We start from the raw sequence: 20,522 nt of genomic DNA, 5'->3' as shown, positions 1-20,522 counted from the left end.
AATCACCGCACGCCATACATAGAACTGTCATATCAACTCGAAAATAAAGTTCAATTCCTCAAGACTGAATTGTAACATGGATAAAGTTACTGAATAGTAACATAGAAGTTACTGAATTGTAACATAGTAAGAGAAAAGATTGAGAAGTCTCTATCAAATCTCTCAAAACATTATATTCCATCTAATTATTCCCGATCAGATCAGGGTGCCCAGCTTATTCTATTATTACTCTATGATTATAGCGTATTATGAATTCTCCCAAAACTTTACCTCATGAGGAGGGTTTGAATGAATACATTATCTCGATCACTTCCAAGTTTCTCAAATTTTCACAACCTTCCATCCTGATAAATTTCTATTATAAAGTAATAATGATAACTTTCATTGAAAGTTGTCCGATGAGAAAAAATAGAATCATTTCACTTTCTTCGGGTAGGGCTTGACATTTTCCTGGATGATAATGTGGTTGATACTAGAGTGAGATCCAAACTGTCAGCATTGGTTGATGGGAAGCCTTGATGTTATTCATAAGGAATGCTGACCGTTTAGAGTGAATCTCACTATAGAGAGAAATCAATTACCAAGTAGTGTTATCAATCATTACGCCTGAGGTGTGCGTAGCATAATACGTGCAACGGAAGCTGCTCAATGCATCAGGAAAGTTCAGTAAAAATGATTCGAGTCAGAAATCATCAACAACTTCCTAGGAAAAGTTCAAGATCACTTCCTCTCATAACCTCTAATTCATTTAATGCAGCATAATTTGTAGTTGCTTCCTTTTCATCTTAACTATACCATGAATTATGAAAGCTACCATACGTTTTCAGGAGACAGCAGCGTTTACAGCAAAGTTATTAACAAAATGTTTATTCCTCCGTCCTCATAGATTGCTTTAGATTGAACATAACTTATCATACACATGATGAACATATGTGTTTGTCAAGTTCCGTTCAATCTAATTGAATCTACAAGGACGGAAAAATAAACATTTTGTTAATAACTTTGATGTAAACGCAGCTTAAAACCGAAAGTATTATCAAAAGATACTGAACTAACTGAACTGATGTACTTGATAAATTAGTAATTCATTTATTTATTATTTTACAAAGGCGACTTACTAGAAGTATTTTAAGCCTAGGTGATGATGATGGGATGAATGATAATACAATAAAGGCAGAGTTATGATATTTTTATTTATGAATATATCATATATTATATATTTTTATATGAATAAAAATGATAGGTTATGCTATCCACTTGAATTGATTTGAGTCCACTTTTCAGTCCAGAAATAAATAAACTATAAATTTTGAATTTGATTTGATTAAAAACTGAATATAATAGAATGATTGCATTCAATAGAATCTCAAAACTTGAAAATATTGGGTTATTAAGAAAAATTTTGAAGCAGAAATAAAACAAAAACTAATTCATATAGGCTATATGACGTAAAAATGTATGCTTATCAAATGATCAAGTACGTTTATCGATTGGTCAAGTATGTTTATCGATTATACAAATATGTATGTATATCAATTGTCACGTCTGGATTTAGTTAAAATATTATGTTCAACTTCAGTATTGATCAAATCACAGATAAAGGGACTATTACATTCTCAAGGAAGTACTTCGAAATACCCTACAATCTGCAGCTCTTTAAAGCATGGCGGTATAACAGTTATACCACCTTTTTGATTAATTTTTCTACAAAATAATTTCTACAGAATACTAATCTTGGCAAAATATAGAAAATAGGTGTCAACATTTCTAGTTCATACACGACTATCATGAGTCAAGTTTCTCATACTTAAAAGGGTTCTGGTGAACTTACTATATAATTATCAGTTCAATCATTATTTTGTTATAACTGGCTTAATAAGTTTGATTAGTTTTATCTTGGCATTGAACTACAGTATCTACAAAATACTACACACCTCTTCCTTTTCAATTCAACATTTTCAGGCCATACATGACTTTTATGAGCTTTTCACCCTGCCATACAAATTCGTTGCAGGCAGCACACCATTCACCAGACACGAGTTCAATGAAAGCTTTTTGTCGAGTAAATGCTCCCGTCTCTGTATCAAAGATAGAGCATGATGGATGGTATCTCACAGTCTTATCTTTGCTTATATTCTCAACGTCTTATCTAGTCACTTATTCTCTACCGTTCATCTCCTCCTGGTTTTCTTCTTCTACTTCTTCTTCTCCTCCTGGTTTTCTTCTTTTTTTCTTTTACTACTACTTCTTCTTTTCTTCTTCTACTACTACTTCTTCAAATTTCTTCTTCTTCTTCTTCTTTTCTTCTTCTTCTTCTACTTCTTCTTCTACTTTTTCTAAATTTTCAGTGAGAATGTCATCAAGCTCTCGAATCTCAATAAAATTATGTATTTATCTTGATCCTTACGACATTGGAGTTTTCATCGTAGTTTTCCGTTCTACAATGCCAAACCACAATGTAGTTTCCTGTTCGACAATGTGGAACGGAAAACTGAATTCGACCGAAACTCAAAAATAAACTGAATGTGGAGTTCAAAATATGAATACATCCATTAGAAGCACCCTTAAATTCTCTCGATAACACTAATCACCCAATCATTCTAAACTCTGGTAGTCAACCAAATTCTTCCGGCTTTTTGAAACAAAACAAATGGCGTCATTTAGTTCTTTTTTAGTTGATAATTATTGTTTGATGGACAACCTCTGTTGTTCTCAAGATAACTGTTATGAGTCTAGTAAAGATACTGTTAATTACTCTTCTAAACTGGTATGTATCACCATAGAACTATATCGATACACCTATGGTACCTATGGTTTCATGTGAGACATTGATTTATTTGAAAGTGTGTTGCCGTTGTTTTTTGAGACTCAAGATAATGATGAATGGAATTTGAAGGGTGCAGCATGAACAATACAATGTGACACACCTGATTCACGAGGGAGGGTCGTAAAATCAAATATCTAGGATCAAAGAGTAGCCAATAGTTTCATTCATTTCATAAGATTCATATGGAATAGTAATTAATCTTATTATATTCGTATTAAATACAAGACACTTGAAGTTGTCACAAGCAATCAATATTTGCATTAAAGAGAGATTTTTAAGCTACCAATTTGTGACTCCATGATTCAAATGATTGGAAATAATAATCAGAATAGAAAATATTCAACTTTATCTCAGCTAATCATTTACGGAATTAAAAAGCAGTCGTTAGGTCATGTCAGAGGCTCTGAAATTGATTAGTTGCGACCTGAAAGCTGTGACACCAGACCTCAGCCAGCTGGTCACACGATATTATTATTATTATTATTATTATTATTATTATTATTTACGGAATTGAAAAGTGCTTATATCAATCAATAATGTATCATGTGAATTGCCGTAATATAAATACTTATAAATCCACAAAATAATACAAATAGAATCAAGGAATAGATTCAAATAAATAGATTCGTATTCAATGGAAGAAAATGAATAAAAGCTGTGACAACCACTCATTCATTGAATCAAAGAGATTCCAGAATATTGTATTAGAAATAGATAGATTATTACCTCAAATCTTTAGATTATCTTTATCTTTCGCTTTTTATAGACAATCCTAGTAATGAGTGATATTGTATGACTGTATATAATATTGAGTGAATGGAATATCCCAAATATCAATCAAAGTAACTCAAATTTATTAGAATACACTAATTACAAATAATGGCTAACTATAGTATTTTGAACTAGTATATTAAATTGAATGATTGTTGTTGGTCCAAAAATAGCTGACATTTGTTTCATCAAGAGTACATAGTTTTAATGGGTTGTCACAAGTTCACCCCATCCCAATCCCGAATATAGACTCATAGAATCATGGGAATTCTCTTCTACAGAAGTAGACCCGGGAATCCCAGGAGTGCGGATTGTCAATAATTAGGTATTCCCTTCACAGAATGGGGAAACCCCCATTCCTCACTATAGAGTGGACTACAAAGGCGGAAGAGGTAGAGCAGAATAATGTGCATATTTTAATTAATGATGTTGTGAATAAAGGCGAAGGAAAATACTGATAAAATGGATCACTACTCTGAGGAAAAGGAAAGTTCAACCACATTACTTTAATTGGACTAAAATTAGGAAAAGAAGATGTTTTGGGGTGGACCCTGTTTTTTTATTACGTTATTGTAATTATTTTCAATTGATAAACAAATAAATGAATATTCATCTACATGCAGAGACCAGATACCAGACTAGAGCCAGCCAGGTCACAAAATTTTATAAGTATTAATAATACCATTGATATACAGTAGATTAGTATGGTGTGATATATGGTAGTAGTAGTACCCTTATCATATTTGGTATTCCTATCAATTAGATAGTAGTGACGGCTATTACAGTACTACTAAGTGAAATATTTTAATTCGACAGTCATTATAAAACCGAGATTGCTACTCTATCATTGAACAGCTTGTGAAAAGTGTAAATTTAAAATATTGTGCTCACTATAACCTTAGTGTCCGGTTTCCCATTAGGGAACTTTGGACTATATACGGCGAGGTGCAACTACCCTTGGGTCTCCCCACCATTCAGAGCCATACGCTAATAATAATAAAATTGAACAGCTTGTGATTGGTTGAATTCTCTCCCACTCAACTCCTATTGACTATCGCCACGAAGTTGCTACTCTCTCATTGGTCAGCAAGAGATTGGTCGAATTCCCTCATACTCAACTCCCGTTGGCTGTCGCCATGCTACTCTCTCATTGGCTAGTCGTGATTGGTCGGATCACCTCCTACTCGACTTGCATTAGCTATGATGACGAAACTGTATTTCCAATATCCTTTTAAAAGCATTGATGGTTATCGGTTGAAACTTGTCTGATTTATGTACATACTATGGTAATTCAAATTGCATTTCATCCTCATATTGTTCAATAGTCCTTCATTCCTTACATTGACATTTTTATCGAAATTATCCACTAGCTATATTGTCAGTTAATATTACTAAGCGTTCAAGACAATATAGCCTACGCGTATCTTGTGAGCTCTAATAGTTAGCTATATTATCAGTTATTATGAATTAGTGTATGTAACAGCATACAGAGCCTATCAGGTCGCCCTAACCTGGTGTTTCACGAACGGTATACTCTCGTAAAAATGTTACGTTAATATCAACATTATAACGTCAATGTGACATTATACAAGATAATCTATACTTTCGATAGTCACCTATGATCCTTGGCCTAAGATTGGGGAGAGCCCAGCGTTACAGTAGGCTATAAATAATTGAATATATTGTCAATTATTATGGATTTCTGTATTAATCAGATCATAATGTTTATAAGTAAAAGAATCAATCCTATCTTCTAAATTTCATCATCGGTGGAAATGATGTATCCTCCATGTATAGTTAATCATTTTTTTATAAATCGTGGAAATTATGTATCCTCCATGTATAGTGAATCCATTTCTCAGGCACAATTTGATTATGAAATACAATTACACAGTTTGAGGAACCATACGTGAACTATCTTGAATTTGTGGAATCTTACACATCTTAAAAAAAATAAATTGGTTCATATCAGTAACTCCATCTCGGCAGAAGGTCGAAGGAATATCTTACAATTTTTCGATAAATTTAATAGATTCGACATTTTCATCAAGAAAACAAAGCAAGAGTAAAGTAAAAAGTTGAAAGAGGAATTGATAAATTACTCGACACGAATTCTTCTTGGTAGCCTACCCAAACCTTGAAAGACTATACTTATCTATAATCTTCTCAGAAACTTCATCTCTAGCTACAATACCTTATCTTCAGGTGTTCCTATACATTTCTAGTTAGATATACGCTTGAAGCCTCATATGCATGTATCATGGTGTACTTCATGTACCATATATATCCAGCTATATATTACTTGGGAGTAGAAGCTACATGTTCCATGGTACTTTATATGCATCTCCAGGTGTTTATCCACTGTTCTCAGTATTCATATCTGTGTCTCAAGATACCCTATATACATGATACGTACTATATATTATCAAAGATACATATATACTTGAGAGCGTCCACATTCCAAACCGGAACGTTCGGACGCGCGGTTATCCGTTAGCTTTGCGCGCGCGCGCGACTGTGCGTAGGTGCGCTCCGGAAAAATAGCGCCCAGATACTTTTAACGGTAATTCGGACTGTTTGATACCAACACACACACACACATGCGTCGCGGTGTCCCATTTAAAAATATTCGGCGCGCTTCGGTCAAGTTTGTGTGAAGATTTCTGACATCACAACATCCACGATAAATTGTCACAGTTCTGGTGCGCAGGTTTGTAGAGTTCGTATTTATCGTTTGTTTCGTATCATTCCAACTAATGAATTGTTTCGAGGCTTCTTGAGACCACAACATCTATAATAAATTGTCACAGCTCTGGTGCACAGGTTTGTAGAGTTCGTTTTTATTGTTGTTATATATTTTTATCCACTAATGAATCGTTTCAGGATTTATCGACACCTATCTCGCCTACAACACATTGTCACAGTTTTTTTAAACGGGTTCGTAAATCTTTACTGATTTCGTTCTATTTAGAGTTTAGAAAAACAATATTCTGTTCTAAGCATGTATGTTTTTCCTCAGATGAATCGTCTCAATTCGGGCACACGAGTAGGTGAAGTTTTTCACATTCCTTAAAAGGTACAAGCCTGATATTATTTTCCGTCCCACCACTCATTGAATTTGTTTGATAACAAGCGATAACCCATATTCTGGTTCCGAAGAACAATGCAATATTGTGTTGAGTAACGATTATTATTCAACTCATTCATAATCTATTAACTTGAAGTCTATTTAACACTTACAAATGTGAACCCAATTTTAGTTTTTCTCTCAAATTGTTTGGGATCATAGATATTCATCTCGTTTTTTCTCTCATTGGAGTTGGATGGATATCAATATACGTTAGTACTGCATATTCTGATGTTCCGAAAACCATGCAATAGTGCGCTATTGAGCCCAATTTTCGTTTTTCTCTCATGCGTTTTGGATGATGGATATTCATCTCGTTTTTTCTCAATGGAATTGGATAGTGTTAACAATATTGGTACGGTAATACTGCATATTCTGATTTCTGAAAACCATGCAATAGTGTACTATTTAGCCCAATTTTCGTTTTTCACTTGAGGGTTTGAATTCATGACTATTAATCTCGTTTTTTTCTCTCTCTCTATAAAGTTGGATATATAACAAGTGGTGCGGTGGTACTGTATATTGTGGTGCTCTGGAAATCATGCAACAGTGTGCTCTGTACTAATGTTATCATTTGATTTCTTATCAGTATATTAGTCTTCAAATTATCCATTCCACCATCAATCTAAATGAGTTCATTTCATCAAATCATCATTTCATACGAAGGTTTTGATTTTTGATTTTCATCAGTGTTCACCTCATTCATTTCACAATCAATGTTCATCAAAAATGAGTCGATCTCAACAAATCTCATCTCATCAGTCTTATCTCCCATCATCCTTTCCATTACTCACATGCAAACCTAGGTTTCATATGGGCAACACCATACATCGGAGAATTTGGGGACCACATAATATATACCTGTACTCCTCTATCAACTGGAACATGCCTAACATGACACGATTTCAGTGCTGAAAATAATCAATTATTCATGAAAGCTCTTTGTTTTAAGGTTGAGCTAAGATAAGATAATGCTACTGCCAGAAGTAACACTTCCCCCCTTGTTTTCTTTCCCCAATTACCAAGTTGCCATAACTATGAATATTAACTCTAATAAAAGTAGTAGTAGTGAATAAATCCACATCATTGATATCTAAATAAATAAATAATCCGTTTATTGCTTCCTTAACAATTACAAAATTTTTAAATCAAAAGCTATCATATCATATTATGAAAGAACAATGAACTCCAGTGCGCATGTTATTAGTATTGAATCATTGAACTGTGAAAATATTCCTAATAATATCACGGTATTTCCCAATGTTCCCCTTGTTTATCAACTTAATCAACCAATTCCAAAAGTTGCTCAGGGTTCACCCACTTTTTTTCACCCGAATATATTTAAATTTCTTCCCACCATTGAAAGCCATACCCCAATACTAATAATAATAATAATAATAATAATAATAATAATAATAATAATAATAATAATAATAATAATAATAATAATAATAATAATAATAATTTCTCTGTGTCCGTGGTTTTCCCTACTTTTCACGATTGAATCATTCAGTACCTATTCTGGTATGATCTGTTTGTGACCTTTTGTCATAGATTATGCTCATACTCGGTTGAAGAATTGATTGTAGAACAGCTAACATAGCAGCTATTAATATTAAAGCTAACAATAAATTATGCGATTCCATCTGTTATCAGTATATCTGCTACTTTTATTGCATTTATTACTGTTACTATATATAATAAGTTAGTGATACAGTTCCAATACTTCAGATACAGCCGAAAATTATTTATCACTATAGAAATCATTCATTGTCCTACAGTAAAGATCCTCCTGTAGTAATATTCATGTTTTCCCCAATTTTTTACATTCGAAATCGAATCACAGTGTCAAACTATCAAGTCAACCGGAGAAATTGAATTGATCTCCAAAATCTACAATAATTGATGATTGAGACACTAGAGATGTTCTGGCAATGAAGTATTTGATAAATTCAAGTCCCTTTTTTCAACAGACACTACAAAAAAATCAAGATTGACTGCGAAACCCACAATCTTTCGTTTGCAGACTTCCACGAAAAAAAACCGTCATTCTCCAGCCCGGTCAATCATGTCTCCATTTCTATAAACCTTCCAACATTTTTTGTCTAGATCTCTTGAACACTTCCAACATTTTTCGACCACAAAAAGCCATCAGAAGGAAGAGGAAGAATAGATTTGAGTGTTGTTAAAGCACATCTGTCTACTGTCTCCGTCCTTGCTCGTGTAATCGATTTTTACCCTAGTCAGACGATTTGGTCACAGAGACGGTAGTGTGTCAAAAACGATCTGTTGGTCGATTAGGTCGGTTGGTCGATCTGTTTGCGACAGTTTTGGTCTTCAACAAAAAAAGCTAGAATTCTGTTATAGAAATCGCGAATGTTATGGAAATCGAATTTTTGTTCTGTTATGGAAATCGCGTTAGGCCACACGGGGAAACCACATGGGGCCACTAATGAGGGTAATGAAGCGATATCAGAGGACAATAAAGTATGCTACAAGTCGAGAGTTAGAGGATGAACCTTTTTGGAACAATATCCCAGTGTACAGGTAGCGCGACCCCGTCTCCTTTCTTCCACCGTTTTTGCTGCATTTTTCGTGTTAGTGAGCAGACCCCCCCTCGGGTACACAAGAACAAAAAGCTATGGAATCGCTATTTTGGTACATGTTCCACGTCATATTATTGGGTACAGATTCTGTCAAGTTGTCACAGAGACCAATCAATGAAGTTGTACCATCTGTAGTGGGATCCACTTCAATCTGCACACATTCTTTATAAATAACACCAGCAATGCTTCCCATACGATTATTGCTTACAGTTTGAAGTGAATATCACTGTGAAAGCTTCAACAACATTGGAGGATGTGATACCTGATTGTTCTTAGAGTCAATAATTATTATTAAACGAAAATCCAAATTAAATGCTGTAATTTACATCTAGCTGTTTACCCTGTTGTCAATATTTGCAGTAGTAGAAGTCTTCGGGGTGAATTACAGCATTTAATTTGGAATTTCGTTTAATAATAATAATTATTAATTCATAAGCATTTGAATAATTGCAATATCTCTCAGTAATTTTCATCTCTGTTCTCAGAGTCCATGTTCGAGTAACTACATTTATTTACAATCATTGAAATATTCCGACGTAGAATATATTTCTACTTGTTCGGAGTGTTGAAAATTTGGTCATTATTGTCTCAAAACTGAGAAGTCATCTTCTATGAGTAACTCTACTGTCTCCATCTGAAACAGGATGAAAAAAAATACTAAGTCTCTTATAGAATTATTCAAGTTGAGTGATTCATGGTAGCCTTGATCTTTCAAAATCTGGTTTTTGAAAGATCAATGGTTTCAATGGTTTCAATGGTATTTATTGATGACTGTAGAAGAAACTGAGAACAATGATTATGTTTCTGATAAAAATGAGAAGATGCAAAAAATAGGAAAGAGGCAGAGCAGATTAAAAATGGGAAAGGAGAAAATAAAGAATGCAAAGAGTCAAATACAGATGAAATTCTGGAAAAGATTAGGAAGATGATGAAGACGAAAAATAAGAAGCAAAAGGAGCAGAAGAAGAAGAAGAAGAAGAAGAAGAGAAGAAGAAGAAGAAGAAGAAGAAGAAGAAGAAATAGAAAAAAATGATGATGATGATGATGTGCTAGGCTCAGTCTAGTTTTTCCTTCGATGTCATAATTATATCATGATTGTATTTTGTACAACAGAAAAATATGATGATGATGATGAATCATGGGGACAAGGAAGGGATGAAAAAATAAAAATAATTGTTATATCATGATCATGACTTATTTGTTTGACCAATTTATGACTTTCAAGATCCAAACAAGCGGCACTTAAAATGTGTGTGTGCATTGAACCTGGTTGGCGGATTCAGCTTCTATTTTAAGCTCCATGACCTTCATCCAAATGTCAGAAATTGTCGGTTTGTGTTCGAATATTCATCAAAAAGACTTGTGAATAAACACAGGATACAGAATCTCTCAATCAGGTTTTCAACAGTCTCTTATCATTTCACGAAAAACGTTGTTCTCATATTCTCTCAACCAAAATGACGTAACTCTCCTATTATTTAGTGAGCTATTGATTCTCACAAAGAATAGAATCTATTACAAGATATAGAATTAGATATAGATATAGAAGATATAAATTGAATTATTTTTTATTGGGTAATGAGGTTACCAAATATTGTTCAGTAATGTCCACTCTACTATACTTGGTTAATCTATATATATAAAAGCAAAATGGCACTCACTCACTGACTGACTGACTCACTCACTCACTCACTCACTCACTCACTCACTCACTCGCATAACTAAAAATCTACCGGACCAAAAACGTTCAAATTTGGTAGGTATGTTCAGTTGGCCCTTTAGAGGCGCACTAAGAAATCTTTTGGCAATATTTCAACTATAAGGTTTGTTTTTAAGGGTTTAAAGTTCGTCTTTTAGCATGTATATTCTTCTTCTCCCAATCTCTTAATTATAATTGAAATTTCCATATCATATGTTACTATAGAACTATAATCTAGATAGAGTACCTCTTCGAAACAGTTGTTAACTGGCAACTAAATTAATAATTTTGTCAGGTTGGCATTAAGTTGAGTTGACTTTGTTAGGTTGGCACCAAGTTGAAGATTTAAATGCATTTATCGCGGAAAAATAATTGATTGGGCACTGCTACTTCAATCCTGGGAATATTATATTACTAGCCGTCAGGCTCGCTTCGCTCGCCATATCCGTTTAGTCTGAACCCCTGACTGGATTGTCCTAACATATGATAAAAATGCTCAAATGAAAAATGCTGATCTCATTCTCGGACGATCCAGTCGGGGGTCCAGGGGGCGGAGCCCCCTGGCTAGACGTATATGGCGAGCGAAGCGAGCCTGACGGCTAGTATTATATAAAGTGAAGTATTCCCCCAGGGGAGTAATACCCCCTACTCCTCCCAGTACTCCCCCATTTTTGTTATGGGGTGAAAATGTCTAAAATGACCTGCTTTGTATACTGTTTTTATGAAATAATTAAATAAAGGGTGCTCATTTATCATTCTATTATTTAATACTGTTTATCATATGAAATGAACCATGAGAATTAGTTGCTCACTGAGCACTGAAAAAGCAAGCTTCTTAAAAACTGTACTGTGCTTATACTGTTGAAGAACTGTACTATTACAGACGTTAATTTTAAAAAACCCTTCCTGTACTTCTATAGTTAGGTCCACGTTATGTCAGTGTTTAATTAGCAATGGTATTGCTATCCTTGTCTATCATTCAACAAAGCGGACAGCTCTTTCTCGCTTCGCTCTGTTGCCAGATCGTCTTTTAACAATGTAGAATTATCAATGAATTAACAAAATATTTATTCTTAATCATGAAAATTCATTATGAAATGAATGAAAAATAAAATTTCTTGCTTAATAAAATATAATTGTTTATTTTGAACGAGAATGAACTGTTAATATTTCATCAATAAACCTGTATCAGCTACAATCTATAGAAGGCATTGACAAGACAGAGGATCGGCAACGTTGTTCTGCTATCTTTCTTCACTGCCATTATAACATGAACCTAACTATAGATCTTCAAACATCCAAACACCCTAACCACACGAATGATAGTTTCCATGAAGTACTTTTCTCAAGTGGTTTCCATCAAGATCATAAGTGGAACAATCAAGATGCAAGAGATACAAAATGCAATAGAACAGAGCTAAAAAGATGGGTCAAATTAGATGAGAAGAAGAGAAGAGATTAAAAACTTTAAGAGAAAAAAGACGGAGAAGGAAATAATACAGACAGACAAGTAATAAACGAGACAAGAGAAGTAGTTGATTTATCCAGTAAATAGGAACAAATTTTAAGTTACAAAAAATTGTCTAGCCAAAGCAATGATGTCAGCTTATTACTTGAAGCAAACTTGGCAAATTTTCATGGCTAAGTTAATGATAGTGTACTTGTACTTGAGCTGAATATCAACTATACACAATTTTGTGACAACTATCTACAAGTTTCGTCTGAGTGTGATTGTCGGCAATAACACTGACCCAAATTCTGAATCTTCAGTAATATTCACTTCAAACTGTCATCACCCCTCATAGGTAACATCCAAGCTTCCCATTCAAGTAACACTGACAACTTGAAGTAGAAAATGGTGTAATGGGATTCGTTCCAGACTGTCATTAATCCTCATAGATTACTTCAATGTTACCCATTTAACTAATGGTGACAATTTGAAGGGGGAAACGTCAGTTGACCCAATTCATTAAGGCACTTTTTCTGGCACATTGATTCAATTTTAACTTGAAGTTGTTGACTGGAAGTTGAATATACATATCGACGAGTGTACCACTTGTATAATGTGTATACTGATGTAATGTTTAGTTCTATGAAATGTGCATTGGATTGGAAATAGAATCAAATAAAATCGTGGCTTGAAAAACATAATAAAATAATGAAGTACTGAATTTAGACGTTCAAATTCAACAAAAGTAACTAGGGTCAGCTATTTCTATTATACTCTATACTCTATTCTATTATATACATGGATAGAAATCGTTTTTTATCCATGAACATCTATGGATGCATGAGATAATTTCAAAAGTTGATAACACATACATAATAGAGTTCAAGTCTACTGATGTTAAGAGTATCTGTTCGCTGATAGGACGGTTAATTAAATAATGAATTTAGACGTTAAAATTTAGTAACTACGTTCAGCTATCTCTCTCTCTCTCTCTCTCTCTCTCTCTCTCTATATATATATATATATATATATATATTATATATATATATATAATATATATATATATATATCAATTTTATTTTCTATATATATATATATATATATATATATATCAATTTTCAGCTGTGAATAACAAATAGTGAGTTGTTTTTGATTTTGTATTCAATTTTTTTTAAAAAGTGCAATATTTCTCAAGTTTTTAATTTATTGTGATACATTCTGTGATCATTTAGAGTATAAAATTAACCTTCAAAATTCAAAATTTTAAATTATCATTTCTGGACCGAAAATCAAGTGACGAAGCAGTGTGTGACTATATAACCTTATCTTTTGGACAACATCAACATTTCATCAAAATTTTTGGAGAGAAATAGTACAGGCTCAGCCTAGTTTTTCCTCCAATGTCATAATTGTATTATGATTATAGTATTTTATACAATAAATAAATAAATACTCTATTTTCCATTATATATAGATGGATAGATATCTTTCTTGATCCATGAACATCTATAGATGCATAAGATCACTTCAAAAGTTTAAAACACATACATTATGAAGTCTAAGTCAAGTTGGTGATCTTAAGAGTATGTGTTTGCTGATAGAAAGAATGATTTACACTTTATTATTTTGTTTGCTGATAGGACGGATAATAATTGATTAGTTGATTGTAATGATTATGGTAATGGTAATCATAATATAGAGATTGGAAACAACCCACTACTCATAAGATAATGCTGCCAAATCGAAACCCACCTAGAATAATGTATCAGCATTCATCTGTAATCTCATTCACTTATCATTAAGCACGCATAAGCCTAGATCATACTCTTGAGATGCGATATCAAAATATTTTAAATAATATTTAAATAATGACATATCTAATAATGACATAGCTTACATAGTTCATGAATTAGCTTGGAATGAAAACAGAGCTATTTCCCACAAACAGAAATAAAATATTCTGTAACAGTCTCGAATAACACTAAAGATGCTCCTACTCTCAGAATTAGAAAAGCCATGATATAATGAGGGGGAAAACACTGTGTATTGAAGATTAACAAAAGAAGTAGGAGAAAAAGAGGGAGGAAAAGTGGAAGAAGATAAAGTAGTAGAAGAAGGAGAATAAGAAGAAGAAGAAAAATAAAAAGATGAAGGAGTAGAATAAGAAGAAGAAGAAGAAGAAGAAGAAAGAAGAAGAAGAAGAAGAAGAAGAAGAAGAAGAAGAAGAAGAAGAAGAAGAAGAAGAAGAAGAAGAAGACGAAGAAGAATATCGTAGGGGAAGCCCAAGAAATGATACACGATTTTGACAACACTCCGCTTCTTACAAGCTAATGTGTAATGTGTAATCTTCAAGTGTCAAGTTACGTGTTATCAGACTCAAGGCTTCTATAGTGAGATTCACTACAATCTGTCAGAATTATTTGAATACGATTTATTGATTTTATTTCATGAGGAATGCTGAAAGGATTGCTTGAATCTCGATCATTGAAAGCTTACAAATGGAACTTGAGAAAAAGGAAAGTTGGAACAGAAATGAGGAAAAATAAGTAGAGTGATATTGTTGGATAAAAGAAGAAGCAAATTGGAGTACTCTTACAAGAAAGACGTCAGAGATGTAGGAAAAAGGTAAGGCTTGCCAGAACTCCTTGAGGGACACTCAGAATAAAATATAAGGGCGTACAAGGAAAATGCATCAAGTCCATTTTTTCCAAACTTTGATTATTTATTAGTTTTTAATTAATTCTATGAAGTATAAACTATGAATGTTGAATAATTAATTGTCAAACAAATGAAGAGTATTTAATTTCTTGCAGTATGAAATTATTCTGTGTAAAATCACTATTATGACAGTATGACAGTATGATTGATTATAGAGATTAGAAATCAATATCCTAGACAATTTACTTTTATAGACTTAGTGGATTTTTCTTGTATGCCCATTGATTATTATGTTAGAATAGAATAGAAAAATACTTAATTCATCAGATGTAAGAAAAAAATACATTAGAACAGTGTAAATAAATTATAATATGAATATAAATAACTAGGCTAGCCTAGTATATATATAGACGAAAACGTTTCTTCGTCAATAGTTCTTCTATGTTCATGAAAGAATAAATGCATATATATTATTCTTCATTCGCCATTTTCCTACAGGCTTAGAAACATGTGTTAATGAAGGAGGAATGATGAGAAGGTTGGTTGATTAAGAAGTGATACTAATAACCTGCATGATTATGCACAGGATTTGGATAAGTCCACATTCCAACCATTGTGACAAGATAAAAATAACAATGAAAGATTGCAGTCCCAATAGAATGACATCAAACTGACACAACCATTTATTCATTAAAATGATATTCATTTATGGAATATTATATTAAGATTCCGCTGCTAAACAATTTGGTATTACTTCAATATCCAATAAATTGAACAGCAGTAAATTTTCAGTGTTAATGATTATGACTCCATTGGTTGCTAGTTGATCTATCAAGGTTGAAGCCTGCCATTGGCTGGGACTAGTCATGCAAACAGTGGGCGGAGCAAACAGCCTACAGTCATGAGACATAATCGATTGTACATATTGGAGGCTTTGCTGGGAGCTAGGGCAGTAAAAACTGTACCTATGGATTAATAATCAGGTTAATTACAGATAGTACTGTACTTCACTTTAAATTCGCGTCTGTTTCAGAATTGTAATCTACTTTTTCGTTATTTTATAATGTAATTTGTAATTACTAACTAATTTGTAATTACTAACTAAGACTGAAAACATTATTCAGTTATCAACGAGAATAACTGGAGAATAGAATCCAATATAAATTTGATAATTATCAATTACAAATTGATACAGCCTCCAAGATTTAATTCCAAAAGTAAGAATGAAAGACAGATGAGAAATGTGCATCAATGAGAGTGAAGTTCAAAAGTTGGTTAGTAATTACAGATAGCATTATAAAATAACGAAAAAGAAGATTACAATTCTGAAATAAATGCGAATTTAAAGTGAAGTACAGTACTATCTGAAATAAACCTGATTATTAATCCATAGGTTAAGTTTTTACAGCCCTAGTTCCAAGCAAAGCCTCCAATATGTACAATCGTCGGCCCTTGTCATTGACATGTGAAAAACAAACACTCTTTGACCTTGAACTTGTGGTTAATGATGATTGGTTTCTCCATAGGCGGGAACAAAACTCAAAAGACATTAACGCTGAACTCTGAGAATGTGTCAAATCCTAAAGGAAAGTAAGAAACAGCCTCTTAGCAGAGAAGTAGAATAGGGTTTTCAACCTGCAATGCCTAATCCTGGAAGGCAAGAAGCAGAAGAAGAAGAAGAAGAAGAAGAAGAAGAAGGAGAAGAAGAAGAAGAAGAAGAAGAAGAAGAAGAAGAAGAGAAGAAGAAGAAGAAGAAGAAGAAGAAGAAGAAGAAGAAGAAGAAGAAGAAGAAGAAGAAGAAGAGAAGAAGAAGAAGAAGAAGAAGAAGAAGAGCTGGAATGAATGTACTTAATGGAACTTATTTCCTGGTAATTGTTAACAAATCCTGCTAGACAGGTACTTTCAAGAAAGTGAGTGAATAAAGTCCGCTTCTCTCACTGCGAACTAATTGTTGAGAAATAGAGAAAAATCGTATATCATCTTCTCACAAGCAATAACACACGTCTTTCAAAACCTGACTATAATTTGAATTTTTTATAGTTTTCTACAGTGAGATTAACTTTAGACTGTCAGCGTTGGTTGAATGGGAAGCGTTGATGTTATTTATGGGAAAAACTGACAGTTAAATTTGAATCTTACTGTAGTTCTCTAGTAGTTTCCATTGTTTTCCATATCCATTGTTCATAACATGTGACCTGTTCCTGGCTGGATTACTCCACTGGAGGAAATGAAAGAAAGTGAAAGAAAAGGGAAAGGACGAAGGAAATTAGTGTCTAACATGAAAATTAGAAGAATGAAGGCAGAAAATGATAATCTTCCCATGTCATTCATACACATGTCTAGTGTATTTTGAATTAGGAGAAATTTTTCCATTCAACCACTAATTGTGAGCGTAAGAGGTGGATCAGATTCAGTTTCTTATGTAGATACTAGTTTATGATATCTGACAATATAAGGTAACTATTTTGAAGTAGGATAAATTTTCCCATTCAACTAATAATTGTGAGCGTAAGAAGTGGATCAGAAATGGAGGATTTTCATCAATGGTGGATCAGCGAATCAGAGGACCAGTGGATCAGAGGACCAGTGGATCAGAGGTGGATCAAAAATGGAGGATCAAAATGGTGGATCAGCTAACCAATGAATTCTACAATGTATGCATTGAACTGTTGAACGATATGGAGATGAAATGCAATTTCAATCGCAGTATTATGATATAATTTTATTGTGTTAATCTACAAGAAACAGCAAAGTTTGAACGAATGATTGTTCATTATAGAAAGATATCCCACTATTTCTATCAATACTCTACCAAAAAGCTTGGGAAATAAGGAAAACAGCGTTTTCCCTTTCTTATTCTTATTTGAACTTGTCAAAATTATTTCAACAATCCAATAATGTTGATAATTATTGTGATATTATCAAAAAGTTCATGGGAAATGAATTAGGATTGGAGAAACTAGACAAACATCTAAAGGTGCGTACAGATTTACGCGCCGCGAACATGAGCAATTCACTTTTAATCAGCTGACTATATCTGTATTTTTACAGAAACGGTAAGATCAGATATAAAAAGCTTGGCATCAGCTGATTAAAAGTGAATTGCTCATGTTCGCGGCGCGTAAATCTGTACGCACCGCAATCTGAACATGAGCAATTCACTTTTAATCAGCTGATGCCAAACTTTTTATATCTGTATCTTACCGTTTCTGTAAAAATACAGATATAGTCAGCTGATTAAAAGTGAATTGATCATGTTCGCGGCGCGTATATCTGTACGCACCTTAAGATATCACGTCAAAAATAATATATAAATAATATTGTGTAATTAGACGTGAAATGTATCAGAAATAGACATCTCTATTTTCTGCAAATTTCACACCACTGTTAAACCAATGAAAGTGATTAATGTGTAAGTAACATATTACATTGTGATTACATCGTAATGAATATTACTCAATGAACAGTTAATTGCAGATCAAATATTTGTAAATCATTGATTTGGAAACATGATATTGACGACAATAATACGATTGAAGTCAGTAGCATCCCGCATAATCATGAGCGATTCACCTTGTTCCGTGAAAATACATGACTTTTATTAAAGAGGTTTTAGAAGTAAGTTACTTGTATATTTAACAGGTCAATGGTTGACCTTGATGACAGTAGGTCAATGTCATACAATGACAGGTGAAGGTCGTCAGTAATTTCATACCGAATTGCCAAAATTTTTGGACAATGCTAAAATGTCTAAATTTCAAGATCAAATCCCATTAAAACATTTTTCAATGCATAGAGAAGTTTCAGGTTCAATTTTATTTATCCATTAATTTCTTCTGTTATAAATTGCATACTACACAATCCAGCTGGAATGTATACACCAGCACTAATTATAGTGATTACCGAAAATTAGAATTTGATGAATAATAATTGAAAAATTATTTACATTTAATGGTGTTTTGCACCAATCAGGATAAACCATTTGATGTAACCTAAAAAAGTATTATTGAGTTTCAAATCTGAAATGTTGGAAACTAATAATCTGAAAAAAGTCTATTCAGGCGTGGCCAACACAAATCAGAGCACATTGATTCTAGGAAGTTTTGAGAAGAGTGACGTCATCACACATTTCTACCCAGAACAGCATTCCTCCGTCTGATATGCAAATCAAGCCAACTCTGACTTATATTGTCGTCGTTGTAAACAATATTCGAACTTGATTTCCTTGACAATGTACCAAGTTCAGGCGGACTTTTCAAGTTCGGAATGGTCGCCAAACATATGGGGCTTACATCATTTCAAGTTGAGCTAATTGGATATTGAAGTAGTTGATTATCAATATTTTGATCAATTAAATAATAATTGAGGTATTGAGAAGTAGGTGGGATATTCTTCCATACTAGTGAAGAACATATATAGACAATGGGACGATGCTTTAAATAAATGGTTTTCACGTTTGAAAGTTTATTGATCTGATTAGCTCAAAATTTCACTTAATAATTTTTGTGGACTAGAAAATTGTGTGAGAATCAAATCATTGAATCAAGATAACCCTGGACTATCCATTTAATGCATATATATCAATCCATTCAACTTATTCACAACACAAAAAAATGTTAATTAATGTTAATTGGATATTAAAACAGTTTTTAGTTATTCCTGAAAGTTTCGCCTGAAAATTCGTGAATTTTATGTAGGCTATGAATTTAGATCAATAAATTTATCCTTCATTTTTCAGCACACCACATCTTTTTAGCAAATTTGTCCTGGTTTATTGTGTTGAATTCAGTGGAACTGTTGTAATTATTGTTTCATTGTATATTGTTTTTCACATTACATTTTTTGTGTTGTGAATAAGTTGAATGGTATTGTATTGATATATATATGCATTGATACTCAGGGACCGAGCCATAAGAATCATTTTCTTAGTCATTTTCAAACGACGTTTTTAGAGTCGACAGCTCAGGAAGATCTCCGATTGGCTGATTATCGGCTGATTCCTGAACGCCAACTCTATCAGTTGATGATCAGCCAATTGGAGAGCCTTCTGCCCCGACGACTCTAAAAACGACCGAAAAAACTCTTCGTATAGATTGGCCCCAAGTCTCTAAGCAATAAAATTGGGATTTAATTTAGATACAAAAATTTCGAAGATCGTCTAAATTAACTTACAAGACAATTTAATCTCATTGCAGTGAATAGTTCGAAAATCACAATAAATTATACATAATTGAAATACATGATGGTTTGTGGACGTGCATCAGATATACAGATCTAGGATGATTCATGTGAGCAAATCATGTATTACACTAATCCATCCGCATTGAATAACAAAGCTGCTCGGAGTTTGCTAATACCTTCAAAGGTTACCTTGTTACGAATCT

The 20,522-nt window shown here is 33.2% G+C and overlaps 1 protein-coding gene across 5 annotated transcripts in view; it reads left to right on the top strand.

Moving 5' to 3' along the window:
- LOC111064421 (carboxypeptidase D) overlaps positions 1-20,522 on the top strand; it is an 85,012-nt gene that overhangs the window by 2,518 nt on the left and 61,972 nt on the right. Inside the window, exon 1 of one of the 5 annotated variants that reach the window (XM_039436743.1) lies at positions 6,274-6,421. The exons of 3 other annotated variants lie outside the window; for them this stretch is intronic. The gene's annotated coding sequence lies outside the window, so the exon portion shown is untranslated. Of the gene's footprint in view, positions 1-6,273; positions 6,422-20,522 lie in introns of those variants that run through there. One more of the 5 variants, XM_039436741.1, reaches the window with a different exon arrangement.

Source organism: Nilaparvata lugens, chromosome 10 (genome assembly GCF_014356525.2).
Source record: "Nilaparvata lugens isolate BPH chromosome 10, ASM1435652v1, whole genome shotgun sequence".
Lineage (NCBI taxonomy): Eukaryota > Metazoa > Arthropoda > Insecta > Hemiptera > Delphacidae > Nilaparvata > Nilaparvata lugens.
The sequence above is the reverse complement of the archived record's forward strand: the minus strand, read 5'-3'. Positions and strand labels throughout refer to the sequence as shown.